The sequence below is a fragment of the Physeter macrocephalus genome, chromosome 14 (assembly GCF_002837175.3).
Source record: "Physeter macrocephalus isolate SW-GA chromosome 14, ASM283717v5, whole genome shotgun sequence".
Taxonomy (NCBI): Eukaryota; Metazoa; Chordata; class Mammalia; order Artiodactyla; family Physeteridae; genus Physeter; species Physeter macrocephalus.
This window is the reverse complement of record NC_041227.1, coordinates 62,581,520-62,594,963: the sequence shown is the minus strand read 5'-3', so window position 1 is coordinate 62,594,963 and position 13,444 is coordinate 62,581,520. Positions and strand designations below refer to the sequence as shown.

The 13,444-nt window shown below is 45.2% G+C and overlaps 2 protein-coding genes and 1 non-coding gene across 4 annotated transcripts in view; 1 reads left to right on the top strand and 2 right to left on the bottom strand.

The window, feature by feature from the left end:
- EEF2K (eukaryotic elongation factor 2 kinase) overlaps positions 1–2,302 on the bottom strand; it is a 62,897-nt gene extending 60,595 nt beyond the window's left edge. Inside the window, exon 1 of one of the 2 annotated variants that reach the window (XM_007103113.2) lies at positions 1,935–2,302. The gene's annotated coding sequence lies outside the window, so the exon portion shown is untranslated. The remainder of the gene's footprint in view (positions 1–1,934) is intronic. The other variant, XM_028498339.2, reaches the window with a different exon arrangement.
- Positions 2,303–7,956: 5,654 nt separating this feature from the next.
- SDR42E2 (short chain dehydrogenase/reductase family 42E, member 2) overlaps positions 7,957–13,444 on the bottom strand; it is a 33,127-nt gene continuing 27,639 nt past the window's right edge. The window contains exon 13 of the mRNA XM_007103125.3: positions 7,957–8,200. The gene's annotated coding sequence lies outside the window, so the exon portion shown is untranslated. The remainder of the gene's footprint in view (positions 8,201–13,444) is intronic.
- Positions 10,037–10,118, top strand: TRNAL-UAG (transfer RNA leucine (anticodon UAG)). Its single transcript has one exon. It is a non-coding gene; the product is annotated as a tRNA-Leu (tRNA).

Sequence of the window (13,444 nt, the reverse complement as noted above, 5' to 3'; positions counted from 1 at the left end):
TTTTTAGGGTCCAAGCTTGAGGGGGGCACACACTATTTCTGCTCACATTCCATCAGCCAAAACTCAGTCATGGCTGAGTAATATTCCATTGTATATATGTGCCACATCTTCTTTATCCATTCATCTGTTGATGGACACATTACTCAGCCATAAAAAGAAATGAAACTGAGTTATTTGTAATGAGGTGGATAGACCTGGAGCCTGTCATACAGAGCAAAGTAAGTCAGAAAGAGAAAAACAAATACCGTATGCTAACACATATATATGGAATCTAAGAAAAAAAAATGTCATGAAGAGACTAGGGGTATGATGGGAATAAAACACAGACCTACTAGAGGAGGGGTGGGAGGGAGGGAGACGCAAGAGGGAAGAGATATGGGAACATATGTATATATATAACTGATTCACTTTGTTGTAAAGCAGAAACTAACATACCATTGTAAAGCAGTTGTACTCCAATAAAGATGTTCAAACAAACAAACAAACAAACAAAAACTCAGTCATGTGGCCCACCAAACTGTAAGGGAGCCCAGGAAACATATCCAGGTGATACCCCAAGAAGAAGAGGACATGGGTGACCAATAGCCATCTCTGCCACATAATTCATTAAAAATGTTTAAAAATCATATCAGTGATATATCCTTAGCAGTCAGCCAGAAAGTACTGTTCTGTCACCAAAAGTACGTACACACACACACACACACACACACACACACCCCACCGCAAATCACAGAACATACACAAGTGATCATATGGAAACTGAAACCTTCAAGGGATGGTCAGGCCCTGACTTCCTGCTTCCCCGCCCCCTGCAAAAGATAACTTGGGATCCCAGCCGACACCCCCTCTTTAAGAAGAACAGGAGAGGAGGGAGGATGGCAATCTCAACCATGTTACATCTAATTTCCCATCATCAAGCAGCTTTATTGTATTTGCTGAATAAACTCATCGACCAAACAATGACTGTAAGGTGCTGTGGAGGCCACAGGGAAGGAAGAGGCCTGCCAAACTCTATCTCCTAAACCCTACCTGTTACCGCTGGCATCCTTTCCATCACCTCCTCCAGGAAGCCTTCTCCAATAACCCTCCCTCCCCATCCCCACCCCCGAGTGGGCATTATCAGCTCCCATCTGCTTGCTCTGTATTCCCAAACTTAGTCCATCTTGCTTATTAGTATCTGCCGTTAGACCACTCTGGATCTGTCTCCTCCTCTGTAAAATCAGAGGGGTAGACAATTTCCTGGCTGAGCGGCCCCAAGGCAGGCAGCTTCCAAGGCCGAGGACCCAGAGGTCAGGCTCCCATAGAGCGTCCCCACAAGGCAGACGGAGCAGCGCCCCCCTGCCAGCAACCCATCTGTCTCACGCGGGGTGCAGCTGGGCCGGTTTCCCGCAATCCCCCAGGCGGGTGCGGCGAAGCTAGGCCGGGACTCACCCGGGAGGCCCCCGCCCCGCCACACGCATATTATAACGCCCGGCCCCTTGGCGCACAGGTCCACGGAGCCTGCCAACATTCGAACTCCTGCAGTCAACAATGCAGCAAAGGCGCGTCTACACGGTCCTCAAGGTTCCCGGAACTTGGGCCTCCCGTTCAGGGGCCGGGGTGGGGGATGCGGGCCCCGCAGGGGAAGAAAGGCAGCACTGCCCCCACCCTCTGCGGGCCTCCAGGCGCCGCGGGCGGAGGCCCCCAAGCTGCCTCTCTCCGACCGTCACGTGCCAAGTATTTTACCAATAGACACTGCCGATAATCGGCACGACTCCCCCATTTTACAGAAGCAAACACTGAAACCCGAGAAGCTTAACCCCCACGCTCTCCTTCCGCCTGGGGCCCCACTTTTAAGCCCCAGACCCTCCGCGCTCCGGGCGCCGGCTGCACCGGGGAGCACAGGCTTGCAACGCCGAATCCCGGCCCCCCAGGGCAACCGCCGCCCCACCTACCTGTCTCGGGCGGAGAGGCACGGCAGCCGCTGCCCACGGCCGCAAGGATCCAGAAGAGCTGGCAGAGGCTCGAGGCCCGGTGCTCCAGGGTGCAGGGCGGGCGGGCCCCCCGAGAATGCCGGGGAGCGGCGAGCGGGGCGCGCGGGCTGGCGCTCCGGGGAGGCAGCGGCGGCCGCCGGAACGATCCCGGGGCGCGAGGGGCGCGCGGAGCCGCTGGAACGATCCCGGGGCGCTGGGGGCGCGTTCCAAGGTCAAGGGCGCCGGCGACCGTCGGCTGGGCTGGGGCAGCTGCAGCGCGCGGCGTTCGGGCGGCGGATCCGGACACTCGACGAGCTGGGGCTGTGGCTGGGGCAGGAGACTGCGGGCAGGGGCGGGGCCGCGGGCGGGCGGGCGGGCTTACGCTCGGCGCGGCGCTCACGTGGCCGCCGGCAATTACCATCACCATTCCTGCAGTCGCCGCGTGGATCTCCCGGCCCTGCGTCTGCTACTCCCCAGCCAGCTGAATACACAACGTACGGATCTCACGCGTGGGGCCGGCCTGGCACCTACCAGCAAAGGGGGCGCCCTCCCAGCGGGTAATTTGAGAGGGAGCAGCTAACCCCTCCCTCGCCCACCGCACCTTCCCATTCTCCATCCGATGCCCGCCTAGTTCCTGTATTAGAGTCCTTTCCAAAATCAGTAGTGATCGGATCTCATTGTACGTCTCTATGCATGACCTTGCAATATTTTTATCAGAAATTGCTTTTTTTTTCTGATTTCTGCTTTGTGAAAACAGGCACTTATGACTGTGGCAATTATTTGTGTAATTATTTGTGTAATACGTTGCTGTATTCCTAACTCAGCGCACAGCCTGGCACATAGTAAGTGCTTTAATAAATACCTGTAAAATGAATGACTAAATATGGAAGGTATAAAGAAGAAAAGGAAATAAAACTAACGATAACTACTGTGAACATGTTCATATTATATTCTTCCAGATATTTCTTCTAGTGAAATTTTAGAAATTTCACAACTCTTATTTTAGAAATAAAAGTAAGGGACTTACCTGGCAGTCAGTGCGGTGTGGCCAAAAAGAATAAAAATAAAAGATATAAGTAATAACAGTAATATTTATCAAGCGATTTATCTCATTCCATCTTCACACCAACGCTAGTAGCTCTACTTCACAGATCATAAAACTGAGGCTTATAGAGATACACTTGCCCAGAAGATTTACAAGGCGGCTCCTTCCTCTTGGCAAAGGTCATCTATCTATATTACAGGACTCCTTCTGGTTTGGGGTCTGCTGAGTTACTCTGTGTAGTAAAAAAAGGGGAGAGGAATTTGAATGACCCCCGCAGGTGAGAGGAGTGGAGGAGCCAGGCAGGGGCTGCCAGGGGCTGTGGGAAGGATGAAGGGAAAGGCTTCCAGTGGGGCGATGTCTAGCGGGGGCTGTTTAAATACTTCGTGGTGGGGTTTGTGACCTAATCACTTACCTCTGCCCCAAAGAGTTCTTCAGTCAAAGCCTCCTTGGACTGGAATGGTGTACGTGACCAAGTTCTCCCATGGAACTGGAGGGAGGGCTGAGTGTCCAGGTGAGCCCCAGGCAAATACAGAGAAACAGGTGTGTGCAGGCAGGCCAGAGACAGACACGGTTATCAGGGTATGCATATGGGAATATATACATTTTTCCTAACAAGAGTGGACTCATCTATTTCTCCTTTCTACTCAACACTAAGTTGTAAACATGTTTCTGTGGTCAAGGGCCACCTGTCATTTGTAATGCCTTCTTTGATGAGCCTTTTTGGGGTTGTGGTAAAAGCTGATATTTACAGGGCATTTATTTTGTGTCAGGTACTGTGGTAACTGCTTTACAGACATTATCTCTTTTAATTCTCATCACAACCCTCTTACTGTCCTCACTTCATACACAGAAAGAAGGAGGCCGGTTAAGTGACTCTCCCAAGTTTACATAGTAAGTTGCAGAATCTGACCCAGGTCTAGGTATATACTGACCCCTTTAATGTCCTGTCTATAAGCCTTGCCTCTTCAGTTTTTGTGGCCCCTAAAAATTCAGATCCCGTTGGGAGAGTGAAATCCTTCAGCTTACCAGCTGCAATGGCCCCTGCAGGGAGAAGGTTCAAGTTTATGAGGCTTGGGGAGTGGGTGACATTCAGGCAGCATCTCTTAAGGTGGTGAGGGGAATGAAAAAAAAGAAATGGTCCTGAAACCCATCATTGAGTGTTTTAACCTTTTGGCCTCTGTACTACAAGTTTCAGAAAATATCAATACAAGATCTAGAAGATATAATCATTTTGGTTTGAAGTATTGGCTCCTTTAGTCACCTTGAGAAAACTCCTCTGGCTTTTGGCAAAAAACAAAATTGCACCTGAAATTTTGACCGTGGGAAAGTTGGGCAAGGACAAAGAGTCTGAGCTAGTCTGTCCAAGCCCAAAGCCAGGCAAAAAAAAAAAAAAAAAGACTGTTCTACTTATAGCTCTGTAACCCTGTGCAAGTTATTTAGCTTCTCTTTTCCTCTTTAAACTCTTCTGTGCATGAGCATCTTGATTTGTCTTCAAGGAACCAGTCCACCCTATTCTCAGTTCATGAAAACTGCCCTCCACACTCTCCTGCTCTAAGATTGAACATATGATTAGACCTGGCCAATCAGCATATTCCATCCCTTTTGCCCCATTCATTGGTTCTGGGATGAGTATGTAACCCAAGCCAAGCCAATGAGATACTAATCTGGGTCTTTTATAGAAACCATTTATAAAGAAAATCTCTTGGAAGCAACCTAAATGTCTATCAGCAAATGAATGGATAAAGGAGATGTGGTATACATATATATATGTGTGTGTGTGTGTGTGTGTGTGTGTGTGTGTAATGGAATATTACTCAGCCATAAAAAATAATGAAATAACACCATTTGCAGCAATATGGATGGACCTAGAGATTATAATACTAAGTGAAGTAAGTCAGACAGAGAAAGACAAACATCATATGATATCACTTATATGTGGAATGTAAAAAAAATGATAGAAATGAACTTATTTACAAAACAGAAATATTCTCACAGACATAGAAAACAAACTTAAGGTTACCAAAGGGGAAAGGGGGGGAAGGGAAAAATTAGGAATTTGGGATTAAAAGATACACACTACTATATATAAAATAGATAAACAAGGACGACCTACTGTATAGCACACAGAACTATATTCAGCATCTTGTAATAACCTATAATGGAAAAGAATCAGAAAAATAATATATATGTATATCTGAATCACTTTGTGTGCACTTTCTGTAACAGTTGTGTTAGTTTCAGGTGTGCAGCAAAGATATATATATATTCTTTCTCGCATTCTTTTCCATTATAATATTTACAAAATATAGAGAGCTCTTAGCACTCAAATAATAAAAAGATAACTCAATTTCAAAATGGGCTAAAGATTTGAACAGACAGTTCTCCAAAGAAGATATATAAATGGCCAATAAGCACATGAAAAGATACTCAACATTATTAGTCATTAGAAAAATGCAAATCAAAACTACATCCACTAGGATGGCTGTGATCAAAAGTCACATAATAACAAGTATTGGCAAGGGTGTGGAGAAATTGGAACACTCATACACTGCAAGCAGGAATGGAAAATGGAAAACAGTTTGGTGGTTTCTCAAAAAATTAAACATGGGGTTACCATGCAACCTAGCAATCCCACTCCCAGGTATATATCCAAGAGAAATGAAAACATGTCTGCACAAAAACATATGCACAAATGTTCATAGCAGCATTATTCATAATGGGCAAAAGGTGAAAAAAACCCAAATATCCATCCACTGATAAATGGATAATTAAAGTGTGTTATACCCATACAATGGAATATTACTCAGCAATAAAAAGGAATGAAGCACTGATAAATGCTAAAACATGGATAAACCTTAAAAACAGTATGCTAAGTGAAAGGAGCCAGACACAAAAGGCAACAGATTATATGATTTCATTTATACGAAATGTCCAGAATAGGGAAATCCTTAGAGACAGAAAGTAGATTAGTGGTGGCCCACAGCTAGGAAGGGAGTCTAGGGGGAATGGAGAGTGACTACTAAAGGTACGGTATTCCTTTTTGGGGGGATGAAGATATTCTAAAATTGATTGTGAGGAGGGCTGCACAATTCTGTGAAGATACTAAAAAACAATGAACTATACACTTTAAAGGGGTGTCTTGTATGGTATGTGAATTAAATCACGATAAAGCTGTTACCCTCAGAAAAGGGCTCCTGGTATCCTCACGGTGCTTCAGGGTGTGGCAGCAGAAGAGAGGTCACCAGGAATGGTGCTCTAGCCCAATCTAGGTATGTGGCTGCTCCCAGCTTCAAGGGATGGGTGTAATCCTTGCACAGGCTCAGGGAGGGTTGGAGAACTGCTCTAGACACATATGCCATGGGAATGAAATGCTTCTCAAGCGCTAGCTGCTCGGATTCCCTGTCCACAGGAGGCCGTGTCCGTGGGAGTTTAAGGCAGTTTTAAGTTCACAGCAGAGTTGAGTGGAAGGTTTGGAGATTTCCCATATCCTTCCTGCCTCCACACAAGAATAGCCTCCCCCATGATCAACATCTCCCACCAGGGTAGTGCATGTGTTGCAATTAACAAACCTACACTGACACATCATAATCACCTACAGTCCACAGTTTATATTAAAGTTCACTCTTGGTGGTGTACATTCTGTGGGTTTGGCCTAACTTATAATAACATGCATCAACTGTTACAGTAACATACACAGCTGTCCCACTACCCTAAAAATCCTGTGTTTCAGCTATTCATCCCCTGCATCCCCCTCGATCCCTGGGAACCACAGTGGGATGTTTTTAAGCAGAAGCTTTAAAAAAAGTCCTTGTATGGGAACGTGTGTATGTGTATACCTGATTCACTTTGTTATAGAGCAGAAACTAACACACCATTGTAAAGCAATTATACTGCAATAAAGATGTTAAAAAAAAAATGTCCTTGAAAGTCCTCCTTGGCTCCTTGGTTCAGGAGGTCCAGGGCCTACTGGGCACAAAGCCATCACAGGGCCATTCAATGACCCACCTGTAGCTACAGAAAGACTCACAGAAGCAATGAAATGACCACTCTTCTGTCTTTTGGATAGTATCTTTCTTCCTTTCTCTTGCACAAGGCAAACCCCAGGATTAGGGTGGGGTATGTGTGGGCCTCTAGTTGCCCCTACATCTGCATAGGGAAAGATCTGGAAGGATACAGCTAAACTGTTACTCATTATAATGAGTTGTGGGATTCAGCTGTGAAGGAGGAAGGTGGTGAGGAAGAGAACTTCCCTTTAACTTTATACAGAAGATTTGACATTTGAAAAAACAATTTACAATGAGCATGCATTACATTATATTTCAAATCTAAAAAGACAAAAAAGCACCTTCCTTTACCAAAGTGTTGACAGAGCTTAACTGGGTGGAGAAATTAAAGGTGATTCTGTTCTCTTATTTGTGCTTTTCTTTCTTAGCTTGAAGTTTCAACAAGGAACATGTATTTATTATTTTAGCAAAAGTTATTTTTAACTGTTACTTAAAAAAAAAAAGAAAAGAACAAAAACTAAACAGAGCCCAGTTGCCCTGGTTTCTGTAGCCTCCCCACCCTTGCCTGCCTGGGCCTAGGTTTTGCATAGGAACTGCCCTCCCAGCCTCGACCTTAAGGCATAAATCACAAGGAAAGCCGAGTCAGCACTACTGCGGAAGTCTGCAGGGAGACAGGCCTGCTCGCTGGAGCAGACGAGCTCATGGCCTTGCTTCCACTGGATTTTTGTTCTGGTGAAGCACCTCTGTCATGCAAGTTCTGAGCAGCTCTGCTTCTCCCCAAGACTTGATTTTGGCCCAATCTGGCCTAGTAGGTGTTGGATAAATGTTTACTTGAATTAAATTATTAGAGACAGAGAGAGTTGGGAGGGGAAGGGTCACATTACAGAGTCCAAGCTCATACTTCTGGTCACACGACAGGCCAATAAATCGAGAGATGAGGTATTGGGGCAAGGAATAGCAACTTTATTTGGAAAGCCAGCAGACTGAGAAGGTGGTGGACTGGTGTCCCAAAGAACCATCTTCCCCATGTTAGAACTCAGGCTTTTATATTAAAAGGGGAGGGGGCGTGGTTAGTTGTTGTAAACTTCTTGGTGCTGGAATCCTTTGTTCTGGCAGCTGTCCACCGTAGGTCAGGTCATGATGTTCCTGTAAACCTCCAACAAGACAAATGTTCTTTTCTGTTCTGCAACTTTTTCTCTCTATACGAATGGAAAAGTGTTAAGTTTAAAGGTCAGAGCCTTGAGAAGGGAGTATCCTGTGTGTTTCAGACTACAGGCAACAATCTTTCACAAAAGGTGCAGAGCCAGCATGACTAAGCACAGGCTACAGAGCACAAAGGTTAGAGCTAAAGGAATAGATTCAGTATGGAGCAGGTTTGTTCTTCTCTGTTACAGTTGCTGTTAGCAAATGGTGCAACTACTGGAGAATGCTTTGAGTCATTTGTGGGGGGATGACTCAAAGAGATCTCTGCTTCCTTCTTGTGGCCACAGGGGGTGATCTTTCAGAAGAGCTGAATACAATTAATTCTGGTGGCAGAAAATGGAAGTTTGTTATGTATTTATTGATATGTTTTTGCTCTGAATTTACTGCATTTTTTAATTTTATTTTTTATTTTTATTTATTTTGTGTGTGTGTGGTACACGGGCCTCTCACTGTTGTGGCCTCTTCCGTTGCGGAGCACAGGCTCCGGACGCGCAGGCTCAGCGGCCATGGCTCACGGGCCCAGCCGCTCCGCGGCATGTGGGATCTTCCCGGATCGAGGCACGAACGCGTGTCCCCTGCATCGGCAGGCGGACTCAACCACTGTGCCACCAGGGAAGCCCTTATTTTATTTTTTTTCTACAAGGAAAACCACCATTTTGGTTCCCAAGTTTCATTCAAGAACTCACACAAAATATTCCAGATAATTGAATTTTAATCATCTTCCTCCTCTTCTTCATCTTGATTAATCTGGAAGTAACGCAATTCGTAACTCTCTTTGCTGTTAGCAACTACGCGTAACCAATCATGCACATTATTCTTCAAATATTTTTTGGTGAGGTATTTCGAATACCTTTTGGAAAAAGGCACCTCAGAGGTTACAGTAATCTTGCTTTTGCTTCTTTCGGTTGTTACAACCCCTCCACCAAGATTCCCAGCTTTTCCATTCACTTTGATTCTCTCCTGAAGAAACTGCTCAAAATTGGCAGCATCTATGATTCCATCTTCTATAGGGTGGGTACAGTCAAGGGTAAACTTCGGGACCTGCTTTTATTTTGCTCGCCTTCGCCACAAACTTTTTCACTGGCGCCATGGAGGCAGCAAAGACAGAAAGGGCTACTGCATTTTAAAACACACTGAAATAGTCTACATAGAAGAACACTGGGTTTTGGGAGGCTAGGGAATGCTGGCTCTGCCTGGGGGTAGCTAACACAAGTTACTTTGCCAATCTGAGCCTCAGTTTCCCCCTCTGTAAAAAGTGGATAAGAGTGATGGTTGAGGGAGCCTACGCAAGGAAAGGATCTGTAAAAACGTTCAATGATTTTCCTACCTGGACCCATGATTTTTACATCGCGGTGGCAGGGGCCGGCCATGGGGCCACCCGAGGCTGCAGAGGTTCCCTGAAGTAGGGCTAGAGAGTCCAAACAGGATGGGGACTCGGCCGGCTCCGCGCAAACCCGGGTTCCCTGCGGGACCCGCAGCCCAGCCAGAAGCAAACGGCAGCGCGACACTGCCCCCACGTGGCCGTAGGCAGTATGCCACGCTCGTGGAAAATCAAATGCAAACATCCATGACGATTCAATATTAATATTAACAACTGGGAACTTTGTTTTCCTTTTTAATGCTGCGTCCCGACTGAACTTATTACTGCCGATTACAAGAGCACTTTGACTCCAAAGCCCAGGAGGAAGCCAGGGGTTAATATGCTGTAACTGGCGCGGTAAGCGTCAGGCTGATACCGGGCATGCGTAAACCGATGAGGGTGGGGCTTAGAGAACGTGAGGCGCCGCGTCACTAGACTAATATAGTATGAATGGAAAACAGTGTGAATGGGCGGTAGCGTGGCCGAGTGGTCTAAGGCGCTGGATTTAGGCTCCAGTCATTTCGATGGCGTGGGTTCGAATCCCACCGCTGCCACACCTTCAAGGATTTCACTTTTCCATCCTTCAATTTCTATATCCTCTCCCAATTACTCTTCACTTTTTCTGCCCTCTGACGCTTTTTCTTTCCCCACAGTAGAAAATCCTCAGAGGGATCCTTCATTTCATTCACTTTCTCCTTATACAGGAATTTAAACCTCTAAAAGTTATTTCTTCCAGTTCAGCCTTTTTATTTTTTTAATGGAAATGGGGAAGGGAGGGGAAAAGAAGGAAACTGCAGGACAAGCCACCTCACTCCCTAGCCTAGTACACAAACCCACCAATCCCGCTACCTTAAAAAACGGAAACAAAAACGTCTCCCTATTTCCATGGAAAAGCATCCTGAGATACCTTGAAAAGCTCTCAACAGTCTGTCTGCACCTTTAATTTAATGCTTCAAGGCCTGAGGCCACCGGGAGTGGGCCCCTTTACCTGCCAAGGACAAAGATTAGGTGGAGGTGATTTTAATCAAGACGTCAGTTAGGAAGGGTCCCTTTCTGGCCCGCTCTATGTCAGCAGAGCTCAGGCTGACTCCATAAATCACTGTTGGTAGAAACTCTGTCAGGTGACTTTATGGAGGGTCTGGGGTATCAGGAGCCCTGCCCCCCACCCAGGTGTATCAGCCTTGAGGTCCCAGCTTCATTGATCCACTTCCTGCTTGGTTTTCGTTCTTGTTTATTTACTCATTCAACAACCATTTATGAAGGGCCTACTATGTGCCAGAAATCAAGATCAACCTGAGGCTACAGAGCAAAATAGCAGACATGTCTTGGCCCTCACAGAGTTCACAGCCACTGTAACTTATTTAATTATACCTGTGAGGAGTGTCATGCAGAATGCGGAAGCTGACCCAGGGACAACGGAACAAGTGACATTTAGCTTGGACTTGAAATTGAGAGATTAGCTAGTGAAGGTGGGAGTACCAGGAAGAGGGAACAGCATGTGGAATATCCTAGAGGCAAAGGAGAGCCTGGTGAGTCTGAGATGCTGGGAAGGTAATTCAGGGCAGCTGGACAGAGAGCAACTGGACAAATGGCTAGAGATGAGACTGAAGTGTTAGGCAAGGAGGGCCATGAATGCCAAGTTAAGGCTTTGAACTTGGCCCTGAGGGCATGGGAAACCATCGAAAGGTTTTAAGCCGGAGGGTGGCATGTTTCAATTTTGGATGTTCCCTCTGGCAGTAGGAATAGGAGGTTCCATTCAAAGCCTACTGGAGTTGTCTAGGAGAAAGGAGAGTGGCTTGTACCATGGTTGTAACAGTGTGTTGGACAGGGAGACATTTTGGAGGTGGATCTGACAGAACTCAATGATGAAGACATGAAAAAGAAGAACACATCGAAAGTGATGACCAGGTTTTGGGCTTGAGCCACTGGATGGCTGGCAGTGCCTCTCGTCTCCCTAGGAGGGAACACAGGATGAAGAGAACGTTTGTGGAAAAGATGATTTCACTTTGATCCACACTGAGTTTGAGATTTAGGACATGGGGTTGAGTAGATTGGACATAGAAGTCTGGATGCCAAGAGAACACTCGAGCAATTGATACAGATTTGGGAGGGATTGGAGACTGAGGTCATGGGAATGGATGAACTTGCCCAGGAAGAGCATGCAGAGGAAGTAGAGGGGCCAATATGGAGTCCTGAGGACCATCATCCAAAAGGGAATGCAATGGAAAAGAAGACAGTGAAGGAGATAAAGAAGGACTGGTCAGAGACAAGAGTGGAAGACAGGTGTGTTGTCATATAGATTGTTGTCAAGAAGATGATGGCAAGGAGGGAGTAGCCAACTATGTTGAAGAGACTTGGCAAAATAAAGACTGAAAAATATTCTTTGGTTTTATGATTTATGGACAAGGGCATTGATGACCTTGATTAAAGCCATTTTGGTGTGAGTTGAAGAGAAGAAATGGAAACATAAGTGTGGACATCTCATCACGAAATTCGATGAGTGATGGTAGCAGTAGCGGGAGGGGGAATGGGGAGTCAAGAGAAATATTTTTAAGATGAGAGAGACCGGATGATGTTTTAGATACCTGGCATTGGGTCTACAAAGGGGAATAGCTTCATCACCCATAATGGAAAGTTTATGAATTCGCCTTACTGGTCCATTCTGATTGGCTATTTCACCTTGAGCTGCCCACAGTAATGACTCTGTTTTCTGCGTTTATAATGCTTCTGCTTAGTGTCTCCAAGAAAGCTAGGACCTCTTCCTACTTGCTGTCTCAAAATTAGAACACTCCCTAACACTATACACAAAAATAAACTCAAAACGGATTAAAGACCTAAATGTAAGGCCGCATACTATAAAACCCTTAGAGGAAAACATAGGCAGAACACTCTCTGACATAAATTGCAGCAAGATCTTTTTTAATCCACCTCCTAGAGTAATGAAAATAAAAATAAAAATAAACAAATGGGAACTAATTAAACTTAAAAGCCCTTGCACAGCAAAGGAAACCATAAACAAGACGAAAAGACAACCTACAGAATGGGAGAAAATAGCTGCAAACGAAACAACTGACAAGGGATTAATCTCCAAAATATAAAAACAGCTCACGCAGCTCAATATCAAAAAAACAAACAACCCAATCAAAAAATGGGCAGAAGATCTAAATAGACATTTCTCCAAAGAAGACATACAGATGGCCAAAAAGCACATGAAAAGATGCTTAACATCATTAATTATTAGAGAAATGCAAATCACAACTACAATGAGCTATCACCTCACACCAGTCAGAATGGCCATCATCAAAAAATCTACAAACAATGAATGCTGGAGAGGGTGTGGAGAAAAGGGAACCCTCCTGCACTGTTGGTGGGAATGTAAATTGGTACAGCCACTATGGAGAACAGTATGGAGGTTCCTTAAAAAACTAAAAATAGAGCTACCATATGATCCAGCAATCCCACTCCTGGGCATATATCCAGAGAAAACCATAATTTGAAAAGATACATGCACCCCAATGTTCATTGCAGCACAATTTACAATAGCCAGGACATGGAAGCAACCTAAATGTCCCTAGACAGAGGAATGGATAAAGAAGATATGGTACATATATGCAATGGAATATTACTCAGTCATAAAAAAGAATGAAATAATGCCATTTGCAGCAACATGGATAGACCTAGAGATTGTCATACTGAGTGAAGTAAGTCAGACAAAGACAAATATCATATGCTATCACTAATATGTGGAATCTAAAAAATGTACACATGAACTTATTTACAAAACAGAAATAGAGTCACGGATGTAGAAAACAAACTTATGGTTACCAGGAGGGAAAGAGCGGGGATAAATTGGGAGATTGGGGTTGACATATACACACTA